General features: G+C 41.2%; 2 non-coding genes across 2 annotated transcripts; both read right to left on the bottom strand.

The window, feature by feature from the left end:
• Positions 1-2692: 2692 nt before the first annotated feature.
• On the bottom strand, positions 2693-2765 carry trnar-acg (transfer RNA arginine (anticodon ACG)). The gene has a single exon. It is a non-coding gene; the product is annotated as a tRNA-Arg (tRNA).
• Positions 2766-3718: 953 nt separating this feature from the next.
• Positions 3719-3791, bottom strand: trnar-acg (transfer RNA arginine (anticodon ACG)). The gene has a single exon. It is a non-coding gene; the product is annotated as a tRNA-Arg (tRNA).
• Between the last annotated feature and the right edge of the window lie 12279 nt (positions 3792-16070).

The following is a 16070-nucleotide window of genomic DNA, read 5'->3' on the forward strand; positions in this document are numbered from 1 at the left end:
AGTTGGTCAACCATGGTATGACTGCTGTGATAAAATATTGTGTGAAATAATGAATTTGAAGAATGTAACTGCACTGTATGATTGTTAGTTAGCCAGACAGTTCAAGAAGAATGATTCCATACATTTTTCCATTAACTTCCAATATGCCAAAATTACATTCAAACAATGCAGTCACTCCACAGCCATACACTGGCTGAAATCAGTTGATGGCAAGTTGTAAATGCAACTTGATATTGTATCATATAATAGCTTTCCAAGAAATTGAAAATATAGACATTTATGATCTGTTTACATATACATTACCAAATGCATGTGGACACCTGCTCGTCAAACATCTCATTCTAAAACTATGGGCATTAGTATGAAGTGGTCCCCCCCTTTCTGCTATAATAGCCTCCACTCTTCTGGGAAGGCTTTCCACTAGATGTTGGAACATTGCTGCGGGGACTTGCTTCCATTCAGCCACAAGAGCATTAGTGAGGTTGGGCACTGATGTTGGGCGATTAGGCCTGGTTTACAGTCAGCGTTACAATTCATCCCAAAGGTGTTTGATGCGGTTGAGGTCAGGGCTCTGTGCAGGCCAGTGAAGTTCTTCCACACCGATCTCGACAAACCATTTGTGTATGGACCTCGCTTTGTACATGGGGCATTGTCATGCTGAAACAGGAAAGGGCCATCCCCAAACGGTTCCCACAAAGTTGGAAGCGCAGAATTGTCTAGAATGTCATTGTATGCTGTAGCGTTAAGATTTCCTTTCACTGGAACTAAGGGGCCTAGCCCAAAAAATGAAAAATAGCCCCAGACCATTAGTTCTCCTCCACCAAACTTCTCAGCTGGCACTATGCATTGGGACAGGTAGAGTTCTCATGGCATCCGCCAAATCCAGATTCGTCTGTGTTCTTTTTCCCATCTTAATCTTTTCTTTTTATTGGCCAGTCTGAGATATGTATTTTTCTTTGATAGTCTGCCTAGAAGGCCAGCATCCCGGAGTCGCCTCTTCACGGTTGACGTTGAGACTGGTGTTTTGCGGGTACTATTTAATGAAGCTGCCAGTTGAGGAATTGTGAGGCGTCTGTTTCTCAAACTAGACACTAATGTACATGTCCTCTTGCTCAGTTGTGCACCGGGGCCTCCCACTCCTCTTTCTATTCTGGTTAGCGCCAGTTTGCGCTGTTCTGTGAAGGGAGTAGTACACAGCGTTGAACGAGATCTTCAGTTTCTTGGCAATTTCTCACATGGAATAGCCTTCATTTCTCAGAACTAGAATAGACTGACGAGTTTCAGAAGAAAGTTTTTTCTGGACATTTTGAACCTGTAATCGAACCCACAAATGCTGATGCTCCAGATACTTAACTAGTTTAATGGTCCGTTTTATTGCTTCTTTAATCAGCACAACCGTTTTCAGCTGTGCTAACAATTGCGAAAGGGTTTTCTAATGATCAATTAGCCTTTTAAAATGATTAACTTGGATTAGCTAACACAACGTGCCATTGGAACACAGGAGTGATGTTTGCTGATAATGGGCCTCTGTATGCCTATGTTGATATTCCATAAAATAAATCTGCCGTTTCCAGCTACAATAGTCATTTACAACATTAGCAATGTCTATACTTTATTTCTGATCAATTTGATGTTGTTTTAATGGACAAAAAAAAGAAGCTTTTCTTTCAAAAACAAGGACATTTCTAAGTGACCCCAAACTTTTGAACGGTAGTGTAGTATATAAATGAGTACACAATGATTTCTAATACTGATCTAACGATCCTGGATAAGATATGCCTCAATTTAAGGGGGGAAAAAAATTCAAGGTTGCCAGAAGTCGAACCTAGAATCTTCTGCTCCGTAGTCAGACGCGTTATTCGCCATTGCGCAACAAACAGCTGAAAAAAGACGCCAAAATTGCTATTTTGGTCAATTCAGGGTAAATTATTGTTAGTGAAACTGTACAATATGTTTCGAATTTGCAAAACATATGGTATGTTACATATTCTAGCTAGGTGACTAACGTTAGCTAGGCTAGGGGTTAGGTTATATAGTTAAGTTCAGGAGTTAGGTTAAAGGGTTAAGGTTAGGGGAAGAGTTAGCTAACATGCTAAGTAAAGTTAGTTGCAAAGTAGCTAAAAAGTAGCAATTAGTTGAAAAGTTGCTAATTAGCTCAAATTGTCCGTTATGAGATTTGAACTCACAGCCTTTAGGTCGAAAATGCAGAGCTATATGGAGCCCTCCACATTGTTACAAAATTTGGGAGACACAAAGCAATGCGATAAAGAGATCAATTTGGCCTCTGCGTGCCTACTGAGACTCCAGAAATAGCATCACACCATTCATATGGCGCTTCCGACCAAATTTTCGGTTCAAGCATAAATTGGCTCCAACTGTCTGTGTTGATAACCGCCCCCCCCCCCCCCCCCCGAAATATCGACAATGTTCTGAACGTTTTATCTCACTCAGTACAGCAGCCCGGCCCCAATTTGTGGTTGGCAAACTGTGTTATGAATAGCCTGCGTGATGATAACAAAGACAGTGGAATAAAGCTAAGTAGCTAACCCTACTTAGCTTCACATATACCTCTCTTACTGATAACAATGCATTGTTTCCGCAGAGCCTTTTTATTTGGATGAACTGAATAGATAACCCATCATGTGAGAATCTCGTTTTGTGATTTGGATGGGTGGCGCAAAAAGAAAATGAACGAGCTTGCCAGGAGTCGAACCTAGAATCTTCTGATCCGTAGTCAGACGCGTTATCCATTGCGCCACAAGCCCTCTCCTGATATAATTTGCCAAATGAGGCATTTTTTTATTGGGCAATTCCTGGTAAATTATTTGTAGTGAAACTGAATGTGATTGGTTAGCATAAAGCTAGCAGCTTGATCAATCCATCGTCTGCAATAGACATACAGCGTTTACTGAGATGCGGCCAGTGCAGAAGGCAGGGCACTTATACTGCGTGGAGCAGAGCAGAGCTGTTGTGAAGGGAGTTTGTGTATATACAGGACGTACCACCCCCACCTACCGTCAACCAATCATCAGAGCTCGATTTGCAACCTGGTTTCAGAGCATTTCGTATTATTCTGTACCTAAATCCGAAGACGCCCCATTTCATATATGTTACATTTCGTATGGTATGTATTAATTTGTGGATGTCCAATACCCAATTCGTACAATATGTTTCGAATTTGCAAAACATATGATATGTTACAAATTCTGGCTAGGTGGCTAATGTTAGCTAGCTGGCAAACATTAGCTAAGTTAGGGGTTAGGGTTCATGATAGAGTTAAATTTAGGAGTTAGGTTAAAGGGTTAAGGTTAGGGGAAGGATTAGCTAACATACTTTTTGCCTGGGCCTCTGTAGAAGTCAGGGCATTCATACTTCTTGTGCTTCATGGAGCAGAGCTGTTGCGTTTCTGTTTATACAGGACCTCCAGTCCCACCTACCGTTAACCAATTATATAAAAACAGAGCTATATGGAGCCCTCCACATTGTTACAACATTTGGGAGGCGCAAAGTGATGCTATTACGGAGCTCAATTTGGCCTCGGCATGCCAACGTTGTTGCTTTACTCCGCTATTGCGTCACTCCATCCATATGGCGCTTCCGCCCACATGTTCAGATCAAGCATAAATTGGCTGTTAACGTTAACGTCTGTGTTGCCAACCAGGCACCCCCATGAGAAATTTGGTTTGGATTTGGATAGGTGGAGCAAAAAGAAAATGAACGAGCTTGCCAGGAGTCGAACCTAGAATCTTCTGATCCGTAGTCAGACGCGTTATCCATTGCGCCACAAGCCCGCTTCTAAAGTCTGTCCCCGCCATTGCAGTTTTATCATTGGCGGAATTGTCTGTGATTGGTTTGTGCGTAATATCGTCGAAGGCGGACAGCTATATGATTGGTCCTCACCCTGCTGTTAGTATTCGGGGACATCAAAGATTTTCATAGATGCATTTTTTATTTATCGTTTTTATGATACTACACGTCGAGCATTTTGTCCAGTAGACCTATTGTTGACACTGTATGTATTCATTATAACATACATATAGTTATATTCTTGTGTATTCTATTTTATTACTCTTGTGTTACTATTTTATTTTCAAACTGCATTGTTGAGGGCTCGTAAGCAAGCATTTCACGGTAAAGTCTACACCAGTTGTATTCGTCGAATGTGACAAATACAATTTGATTTGCATGTATTTTTCCCCCCAAACAGAATATACATAACTAAATGCCCCATGAGCTAAACTGTCATTACTCCAATGTTGGTCAACACTGTAAATGTAAGTACATGTACACTGTGTAGCTTCAAAACATGGTTAAAACTATCATTTTGATATCATGGATGGTCAGTCTTCTGTTTATGAATTTGAGAGTGTTGTTACATTTCTCCTGCCCCACCCCTCAGCTTTTTACCAAAACAGTGGTTGTTGCAACTGTGGCCAGCAGCCATTTTAGGCCTAGGTTTCAATGGCAAATAAGTCGGCTATGACTATTGGTCAAACAGTAAAACTACTCATAACTCAACCATGCTATGCAACATGGTAAAGTATATTTATGCAACAGATTATACTGTCTAAACTCAGCAACAACAAAAAAGTCCTCTCACTGTCAACTGCGTTTATTTCCAGCAAACTTAACATGTGTAAATATTTGTATGAACATAACAAGATTCAATAACTGAGACATAAACTGAACAAGTTTTTCAGACATGTGACTAACAGAAATTGAATAATGTATCCCTGAACAAAGGGGGGGGTCAAAATCAAAAGTAACAGTCAGTATCTGCTGTGGCCACCAGCTGCATTAAGTACTGCAGTGCATCTCCTCCTCGTGGACTGCACCAGATTTGCCAGTTCTTGCTGTGAGATGTTACCCCGCTCTTCCACCAAGGCACCTGCAAGTTCCCGGACATTTCTGGCTCGGCCCTCCCTCACGCATCTTTGGTTCACTGGTTGACACTGCGTGTCTGATTGACAGGAACAACAGGTGAGGCTGTTAGTCTGAGCAGACAGTCAGAACGAATGTGTGTGTGCTTGAGCGTTTAGGCCTATATTATTATTTATTTTTTTGTTCTTTGAATTAGTTCATTATATTCATTTAAATATTTTGGATTATTCATATCTTCATTTTAAAAATATTTTTATAAATAGATTCGGCTCTTCTGATATGCAAGCCGGCTCCCAACGTTCACCTACAAGAGCCAGCTCTTAGAGCCGACTCGTTCGTGAACGACCCATCACTACAGTCTCCTTCAACTGCACAGAGAGAGTGGATGCTCCTGTTTCTCTGTGCTGCTCCTTTCACCTCTAGACTTCTCCATTCAACTTTTACCACCTCCTGACACCTTTCATCTGGACTCCTTTAGCATGTGTGCTTCACTGCCCAAAGTAAGTAGACTTAGTGGAGCCAGAGTGTCTTTGTGTATTAGTTTATGCACCTGTTGTATTCTATGTAACAAACACTTATTACCTGCTTACTAACTATTCAACTGTTATCCAACTGGTATTTGGTGTAATTTAAACTCAGCAAAAAAAGAAACGTCCCCTTTTCAAGACACTGTCTTTCAAAGATCATTTGTAAAAATCCTTCATTGTAAAGGGTTTAAACACTGTTTCCCACGCTTGTTCAATGAACCATAAACAATTAATGAACATGCACCTGTGGAACGGTCGTTAAGACACTAACAGCTTACAGACGGTAGGCAATTAAGGTCACAGTTATGAAAACTTAGGACACTAAAGAGGCCTTTCTACTGACTGAAAAACACCAAAAGAAAGATGCCCAGTAAAGACACCAAAAGAAAGATGCCTGCATCTGGCGAGACCCAGATGCAGACAATGGAAGCAGGTGGTTGGAGTCTTACAATATTTATTAATCCAATAGGGTAAAGCAAGAGAATGGTCGTGGACAGGCAAAAGAGTCAAAACCAGTTCGGAGTCCAAAAGGTACCGAAGGGCAGGCAAAATCAAGGTCAGGGCAGGTAGGATGATCAGGCAGGCGGGAAAGTAGTCCAGAGTCAGGCAGTGGTCAAAACTGGGAAGACTATCAAAAAGATAATAGCAAAAGGAGTACGGGAAAAACACGCTGGTTGACTTGACTAACATACAAGACCAACTGGCACAGAGAGACAGGAAACACAAGGATAAATACACTGGGGAAAATAAGCGACACCTGAAGGTAGTGGAGACAATAACAGGAACAGGTGAAACAGATCAGGGCGTGACACAGGATCCCTACTCATCTGTGTGAACGTGCCTTAGGCATGCTGCAAGGAGGCATGAGGACTGCAGATGTGGCCAGGGCAATAAATTGCAATGTCCGTACTGTGAGACGCCTATGACAGTGCTACAGGGAGACGGGACGGACAGCTGATTGTCCTCGCATTGGCAGACCACGTGTAACAACACCTGCACAGGATCGGTACATCCAAACATCACACCTGCGGGACAGGTACAGGATGGCAACAACAACTGCCCGAGTTACACCAGGAATGCACAATCCCTCCATCAGTGCTCAGACTGTCCGCAATAGGCTGAGAGAGAATGGACTGAGGGCTTGTAGGCCTGGTGTAAGGCAGATCCTCACCAGACATCACCGGCAACAACGTTGCCTATGGGCACAAACCCACCGTCGCTGGACCAGACAGGACTGGCAAAAAGTTCTCTCCACTGACGAGTCACGGTTTTGTCTCACCAGGGGTGATAGTTGGATTTGCGTTTATCATCGAAGGAATGTGCATTACACCGATGCCTGTACTCTGGAGCGGGATCGATTTGGAGGTGGAGGGTCCTTCATGGTCTGGGGTGGTGTGTCACGGCATCATCGGACTGAGCTTGTTGTCATTGCAGGCAATCTCAACGCTGTGCGTTACAGGGAAGACATCCTCCTCCCCCATGTGGTACCTTTCCTGCAGGCTCATCCTGACATGGCCCTCCAGCATGACAATGTGATTTCCTGCAAGACAGGAATGTCAGTGTTCTGCCATGGCCAGCGAAGAGCCCGGATCTCAATCCCATTGAGCATGTCTGGGACCTGTTGGATCGGAGGGTGAGGGCTAGGGCCAATTCCCCCCAGAAATGTCCAGGAACTTGCAGGTGTCTTGGTGGAAGAGCAGGGTAACATCTCACATCACGAACTGGCAAATCTGATAAGGTGCAATATTCTATTATGCTGTTCAGATTGTATTCGTTTTGAATGGTTAGATTTATATGCACTTTGTTTATATACATTCAAAAGTTATACTTTAAATGCAAATGTTTAATAGCATTCTTTTTCATAACAAACCAATGCATTTTTAAATACATTGTGTTTAAGGTAGAGTATGATTTCATTTAATAATTTAATTAGAATTGTTTTAACACCAATCATATTCAAACTATCGCAAACTGTTTGACTTGAAAAAATACAAAAGCATATATTTTTTAAAGAGCCGTTTGGGAGCCAAAAGACCCGGCTCTTTTTGGAGTGCTGAGCCGAATGAGACGGCTCACTGAAAAGAGCCTGAATGTCCATCACTAGGAGACTGACATTAGAATCAGCCTAAACTGGTCAAAACCAGGTAACTGTCTGCAGCTGATTGGCTAAATAGGTCTGGCACTCAGAATCACAGTTGCCGGGCTACATGGCAACAAATCAGAGGTCAGGTGGCCATGGTCAGGAAGGTGAGAGAGTTCAACAGCCAGACACTTCAGCACTGTAATGACGAGCGGTGTCAGAGGGAAAAGGCTATGATCATTGCTATCTGGAATCCTTGGGATGTCCTTACCCCTTTTGAAGTTGACATTTAAAATGGTTAGGGTTGGTTAAGGGATATGGTTAGGGCAAGTGTAGGGGTTAAAGTTAGGGTTAGGGTTTAGGGTAGGGACGTCACAAGGATCCCATATAGCACTAACCATATGGACACTGCTGACTTGCAAATTAGGTTTAAATTAGGTTAAAGTTGGGGTTAAGGGTTTAGGATAGGAGGATATTGTGAACTAATGTCTCAAGGGGAAAATTGTCTTAGACACTGTACATTACACAGTCAACATAATACATACATTGCACGTTAAACTTATCATCATACACTTCTCATATAGCCACATACATAATACTTTGAATATTCCCTTATTCTGTCAGCAGCATATGTCACGCCCTGACCATAGAAAGCCCTTGGTTCTCTATGGTGTAGTAGGTCAGGGCGTGACTAGGGGGTGATCTAGTATATTTATTTCTATGTTGGTGTGCTTGGTATGGTTCCCAATTAGAGGCAGCTGGTAATCGTTGCCTCTAATTGGGGATCACATTTAGGTAGCCTTTTTCCCACCTGTGTTTTGTGGGATATTGTTTTGAGTTAGTGCATGTGGTACCTTTGATGTCACGGTTCGTTGTTTTGTTTCTTTTTGTTTGGAAGATTTGTGTAAATAAATATGTGGAACTTTAATCACGCTGCGCCTTGGTCCGTCTCTCCACACAACCGTGACAGCATACTAACACAGCTCAGCCATACGTATTGCTGTTTAGGTATTAGATGGATATGGGAATGAAACAGTGCTTATACCTGTTCAGCTTACATGTGGGTACCATATAGCAGGGGTACTGAAGTACTATTTGAGAAGCTCCGGTCACACAAATGTCCTAGGTGGCAAATATCCGGATGGATAATGTAATTTATCGGCGTAGTAACAAACCCCCACCTCGCAACCCATGCGACCCCAAACTGTTCACACCCTTCTTGTTGGCGGAGAGAAAATGTTGCTGTTTTAAAGCTAATTTTCCGCAATTCTACACATTTTGCATGTGGCAAACATTTTTTTTTTGCTGTTTTAAAGCTAATTTCCCGCAATTCTATGCATTATTCCATGTTTTATGTGTGTTTTTATGATACAAGGAAGCCCGGTTTGTATTGACCCCGTTCTTGGTCCGGATCCGGTCCGCAGTCCGCCAGTTGAGTATGGATGCCCTAGTGTCTGCCTGAGGGGAGCTACTGATACTTAGAGTAAATTACATGGGAGGGATCTGAAACACCTTCCTGTGCTTGTCTGATAAAGGTCTGTTCAAATACAGTCTGCAGGGAGGGATGTTGCCTCACACCGATTACCTTCATGGCAATTTGTATCAGGCAGGCATTTTGGGATTTAAGTTGGACTGATAAATTGACAAACCAGACTGTGATGCCATATGTCAGGATACTTAATTACCACATCGTAGAACAGGAGTATTATTTTCTGGTCAAAACCAAAACCCTGAGTTTACTTGGACCTCCCAGCTCAATTAATAGGTATACCCGTCTTCCTGCTGCTCCGGAGTCTCCCATACACAGAGCAGGGCTTGGACCAGCCTTTGGTTCTCCAGGAGCAGAATCTGGTGCTTTGTGTCTACACCTTGCTGTCCCACTGTCTCTCCATCAACATCAGCTCATGTAACGGATGTGAAATGGCTAGCTAGTTAGCGGTGGTGCGAGCTAATAGCGTTTCCATCGGTTACGTCACTTGCTTTGAGATTTTGAAGTAGTGGTTCCCTTTGCTCTGCAAGGGCTGTGGCTTTTGTGGAGCGATGGGTAACGATGCTTCGTGGGTGACTGTTGTTGATGTGTGCAGAGGGTCCCTAGTTCGCGCCCGGGTCGGGGCGAGAGGACGGACTAAAGTTAAAACTGTTGCATTGATGCTGTTGACCCGGATCACTGGTTGCTGCGGAAAAGGAGGCGGTTGAAAGAGGGCTGAGTGTAACAGATGTGAAATGGCTAGCTAGTTAGCGGTGGTGCGCGCTAATAGCGTTTCAATCGGTTACATCACTCGCTTTGAGACCTTGGAGTAGTGGTTCCCCTTGCTCTACAAGGGCCACAGCTTTTGTGGAGCGATGGGTAACGATGCATTGTGGGTGACTGTTGTTGATGTGTGCAGAGGGTCCCTGGTTCGCGCCCGGTTCGGGGCGAGGGGACGTACTGAAGTTATACTGTTACACTCACACCCCAGAGCCTGCAGTCTGAACCCAGAACCACCCATAGAGGAAAAATACCTGGGGAAAGGGGTTATTGAAGTCTTCATTAAAAATGTGTTTTCTGTCTCTCAGAACTTTATGCCTAGTTACACACAGAATGTACAAAACTTTAGGAACACCTTCCTAATATTGAGTTACACCCCCTTTTGCCATCAGAACATCCTCAATTTGTCAGGGCATTGACTCTACAAGGTGTTGAAGGGTTCCATAGTGATGCTGGCCCATGTTGATTCCAATGCTTCTCACAATTGTATCAAGTTGACTAGATGTCCTTTGGGTGGTGAACCATTCTTGATACACATGAGAAGCTGTTGAGCGTGAAAAACCCAGCAGTGTTGCAGTTCTTAACACACAAACCGGTGCGCCTGGCACCTACTACTGTACCATACCCTGTTCAAAGACACTTCACCCTCTGAATGGCACACATACACAATCCATGTCTCAATTGTCTCAAGGCTTAAAAATGATTATTTAACCTGTCTCTTCCCCTTCATCTACACTGATTGAAGTGGACATTACAGGTGACATCAATAAGGGATCATAGTTTTTCCCACTAGCACTGACTTTGCTGATACATACTTTGTTTGAGGAAAATGTATTGATATGATTGTGATGTGTTGTTGTCTCACCTACAGTAGCTATCTTAAGATGGATGCACTAATGTAAGTCACTCTGGATAAGACCGTCTGCTAAATTACTAAAATGTAAATGTAAAATGGATTCACCTGGTCAGTCTATGTCATGGAAAGAGCAATGTTTTCGAATGTTTTGTCCACTCAGTAGATTAAACTAAGCTTTATAAACTAGGTTTTGACACATTTGTGCACCTGCAAAATACATATTATTGTCTTGTAGGCTTACCAACTGACATGCTGTCTTTTAGCATTCTCCAGACAAGCCTAAAGAGCACCTCTTCCTGGTAGCTGAGCTGTAATTACAGGTTGACAGACTGGGGTCATCTCCATGGCCCTCTGCTACGTCCTGAGACAGGAGTGAACAGGTGGATTCTGCTTGTGTGAACAAGCTTTTCAGGAGGTCTGACATTAAATAATATCCATCACACTATCTTGAAATATCTGTAAGAAAATAATCTGATATAAAAACTGATCATTGCAGACGGCCGTCGTGCAATCTGATGTAAGACAATGGTGCTCGCCCCACATTGTTGCATGTAGCTGAGCAGTTCTCTGAGAGTCGCAGTGTGGAAAGTGTTGCAATTCAGACACAGCGACAAACGGACATGGATTTGTTAGCCATGTCTGCTATAAGAGCAATGTTGACCTACTTATATAGTTGTTGTGTTATGCTGTCTTTGTATATTCCACTTCATTTCTAGACTAGTAGAGGGCACTATGTTGGGTCACGGGTCATGGTCACATGTAGACCTATATAGACACACAGGTGACCAGTAATTAGGGATGTATAGGTATGGAGAGCATATGTTTCCTGCTCAAGTGTTAACCCTTTGTAACTATGAAATGGCAGATGGCAATTACATCTGACAGTATGGAATTCCTGCTGTTTTAATATTTGCTGCTCATAAATGGGCAAAAGACCCAACTAAAAGATCTAGGTCTGGAAAGCAGATGTGTTTTGCACGCATTTATGAACATTTGCAATCCAGCCTGCGCTGGCTAGGCTACATCTGCCCTTTTCCTAATTTGATGATGGTCATTAAATGTTGTATGCATATTATGGAACATAAGTTTGTAGAAACCATTTGTTGATCAATTGTTTTTCAAGCCCATTTGTTTAATCGAAGTGTGTTTGTTATTCATTATTGACTGTTAGTGTCAAATAGCCAGCAATTTGAATTGTTTTACTTTATGGATTCATACACTAGACGGCGGCAAAGGACTGGAAAATTTTTACTCATATCCTTCCAGGAGGAGCGACCACCTAAATTCCAAACGGAAAACTTTGTAGCCTTTCTTTCCCTGCAGTTGATGACGTGCCCTAGCGGAACTAAGGGACTCGAGGGGGGTAGGTAAATTGTGATCGTTTTGTTTAAGTTTCTAATAGGATTTCCGTCATATTTCCACCATAAACCCACTCACTGCAGTCATTTCAGATGTGCAATGAATGGCCCATAGCCTATTCAAGGAGCAAATTCTCGTTTGGACGTTCTAAAACTTTTTACGAAAATATTGTATTTTTGTCTTTATTAATAGGCCTAGGCCTATTCACAGTAAGAATGAATGTATTTCTTCAAATCGTTAAGTTGTGCCTGTAACCTACCTGGATTCCATCCCATCCCATCATGCACGGTGGCAGGTTGAAACTGGTCATGCGGCTTCCTTCCCAAAATGATTCCATACGGTCACTCAACGAATAGATTATGTCCTATTTTGCACACATAATAATGGTGTATGCATGAACTAAATCAATGAATGATGTATCCAATTTTACTCTACTTATGGAAAGTAATCTTGATCGGTCATATACTGTGAAGAATTTGGGGCGCGCGTAACGTTAGTGAGTGAGTGACTGAGTGCAAAATATAAAGTTTCCTTAGGCTTGAATTTACTGAAAATTGTAACGAAATCAATTGTAAGATAACATTTTATTTTTGCTTTAAACTAATGAGCCATTTTTTTTCTTAAGAAATCTCTCACACACGCACGCACATGTGGCCGGGTTACGGTGTTGTTGTTGGCCTAATTTAGCAACTTATAACAACTGACTCACACACATGTATCGAAATGGCGTGTCTCGACAATATGTCAACATATTATTGTTTATTATAAGGAGACATGTAATAATCCAAAGAAATTAAAACACATTAAACATTTTATTATAATTGAATCATGTTAAAAATCTAAATAATTCTAGATCTCTGAAACTGTGCACTGCCATTTGTTAGAACACAACTTTCATTCTAAAGTTACATATTGAACAGTGTTGAAGTGTATAGTTCACTTTCATTCATTTGTTAACCAACTGCAACAACAAAGCTACTTTAGGACTATACAAATAATTTTACAGCTTTGTCTGCATCAAACATGGAAAATATTGCATTTGACTTCTAAGAAAAGAAGGACTCTTTGTGCAGTGAATCTAATTCCTAGGTTTAGTGTGTATTATATTGGCATATTAGAAAAAATATCTTATAGAATATCGATTGTAATTTGTAAACTTTTTTAGAATATGAGAATATGCATTGGGGGAGAAATATAAAATATAAACGATCTATTAAAGATTTGGATTTTTGTGTTTCGACCATAATTTTGTTGATTTACTACCATCATTTCTGATATATTACAAAACATCTGACACAAACAATTCGCAATCCTATATTACAATGCTGAAACAAATTGAAATAGGCCTAATATTTACAAAATTATCTTAATTGCCCAATTAAGATTGCATATTGCATTTTCGATTACAAACATTATAGAGGTTATGTCTAGAGCATATCCCATTGACTTTACAGTATGATAACACGAGGAATGAAAAACATCAACTGAGCGCTAGATGTCGGTATAACCCAAGTCAGTTGGACCATTGTTCAAGCCAATTCATGGATTTCTTATAGGCCCTATCCTCTTATCAGATGACGGTCAATCCACGGGTCAGTGCCATAAAATTAAGATTAAAATAACCTACGGTCAAAGCTTATACGCACCTCAGTATTGTTCGATGTCATCGATTTACGGATTGAAAAACCTACTATTTGGGACATATTTCAACAATTTGATCTGGAGATCCAGCAGGTATGTGTGAATATAGGCTATGGATTTTTAGGCTGACCTGGGTAACATCATTGCATACATTTTATTTAGATAATGCATTGTAAAATCGTTTATCTGACAATGGCTCGCACAATTGGTTAACAAGCTAGTAATACATCCGTCTATATAAACACGAGCACTTCATCTAACCTTAAATGACCCTCTCTACATGGAGAGACCGGACTCTCAGGGAAACACCACTTTGTTATAACAAAACCCAGGGTTAAGAGGTCAAGAACTGACCTGCTCTCTAAGCGTTAGTGATGTGTTCTGTCACTGCCTGAGCCATCAAGCCCTCAAAGTCCCTCGTGACATTAGTCCATGACATTAGTCTATGATCGACTAATGAATATGACACACACATGGGCTAATAGACATGCATTTTATAGGCATCCATTCGAAATTCCATATGTGTGTCTGTGTGTGTGTGTGTGTGTGTGTGTGTGTGTGTGTGTGTGTGTGTGTGTGTGTGTGTGTGTGTGTGTGTGTGTGTGTGTGTGTGTGTGTGTAATCTAATTGAGTAAATAGCAAAGTAAAGACAATCTGCTTCACACTAGTGTAACCATATGATTTTACCAAAAATAAAAACTACAATGCATTCAGTAACATTTTTGTTTTTTTGCATTAGACAAACGGCACAGTCAAGGCTGTCCAGTTATTATACCTACTCCAAAGAGCCTTTAAAAAAGAACGTACTGTTTATGCCTGTTTATGCCTTATTTCCATTGTCTCGTAAATAAATGTATTTCTATTTAAAACATGATGATCAGGATCATTTTCTTATAAGATGCTTCATCACTGAGAGCTGTATAATCATGCATTACCTTTGTTTGGTCCACCATCCAAAATGGTACATAAATGGTACATTTAAAAAAGTACTCTTTTTACAGTATCTCTGCATATTATTTTCTCGACTTCCCTGTTCGACTGGGGCCAAACGGAGAGGGGAGATCAGAGTTAAGTTCAAGAATTCCGTCTTCCAAGCCTGGGGAAAATTGTATACCCACAAAACATAGTCCAAATAGCTTTTTGAGTAACTTTAAAATTGATTTGTTGGTTGTGATATTGCAAACTTAATTGATAGTTTAGAGAAATTAGATCACGACATTTCATGAAGCATAAAAATCGTTTACCTTCCATAAAGTATTGCATTTTCTATATTGTCATTGCCTATTGGATTAAAGTACCATACATACACTGCTGGACTGGGTCGTTGTGGTGTAGGATATCCGCTTTCAAACATGAAACATGGAGAGTGCCAAGCATTGAAGGTAAAAGGGGGATTAGTGAGAAGAAAATGCTCATGCTAAAAGTGTAAACTGCAGGTCTAAATAGCTCAGCTGATAAATGAAGATATAGCAAGCTGCATTGATTACGTCTCATCACATAGCACGCACTAACCCATAACCCACCTGGACAGTTTGCCAAAACGGTTGGAGAAAAAAAATGCCATAATAAAAAACTAGGATAATATAGCCTAATAAATATGATAAAGACATAGAAATTACATTACAGACGTATTGTTAATGTATTATGAATAGCTACACAGCATCGTTACTGAGCACATGTACCACAGAGCACATCTTAGACTGAGCACCTATAGTATCAAAGTACAGAACTACAAGGCAAAATCCAGATTCAAGAGATTTTCTCTCTCTCCTTCGATGATAGCCCTATTCTAGCACCCTATTTCATCCGAATTAGCTTAATTTAAATCTGCCACGCCAAGACCCGAAGGTGGATTGTGCAATACTAGGCCTAGCTCAGTATGTCGTCATCCAATAACATGCATACAGAGTTAATGGGGGAAATGCATCTAATAAACACAAATAATACTGTTGTAATAACATTGTCATAATGCTTGCCTCTATAAGGTGCTTTTAAGGGCTAAATGGTTTGGGTATTAAAGAGGTGTTTAGCTATTTCTGTTACCTAATTTTGCATAAAACACACACACACACACACACACACACACACACACCACACACACACACACACACACACACACACACACACACACACACACACACACATAGGTATAAACCTGCGTAAAAGTCACCAAACGTCCTTAAAGCCCATGCAAACAAATTGTAGCCTACCCATTTCGATATTTTTCTTATATAGTGTAATAACCAGGCGGTAATATTATCTCAAGTAGCCTATAGCTTAAAAATGAATAGAAAAAGCGCTTTCTCACATAATGGCATACGCGCAAAGCATGCTTAACTCACACGTGCATGCTCACTCTTGTACCTGACACACACCCGCTCGCGCGCGCACACACACACACACACACACACACACACACACACACACACACACACACACACGTCCCCTCTATGTAGCCTGTCTGTGATTGGTCACTCG

Source organism: Salvelinus fontinalis, chromosome 4 (genome assembly GCF_029448725.1).
Source record: "Salvelinus fontinalis isolate EN_2023a chromosome 4, ASM2944872v1, whole genome shotgun sequence".
In the NCBI taxonomy this organism is placed as follows: Eukaryota; Metazoa; Chordata; class Actinopteri; order Salmoniformes; family Salmonidae; genus Salvelinus; species Salvelinus fontinalis.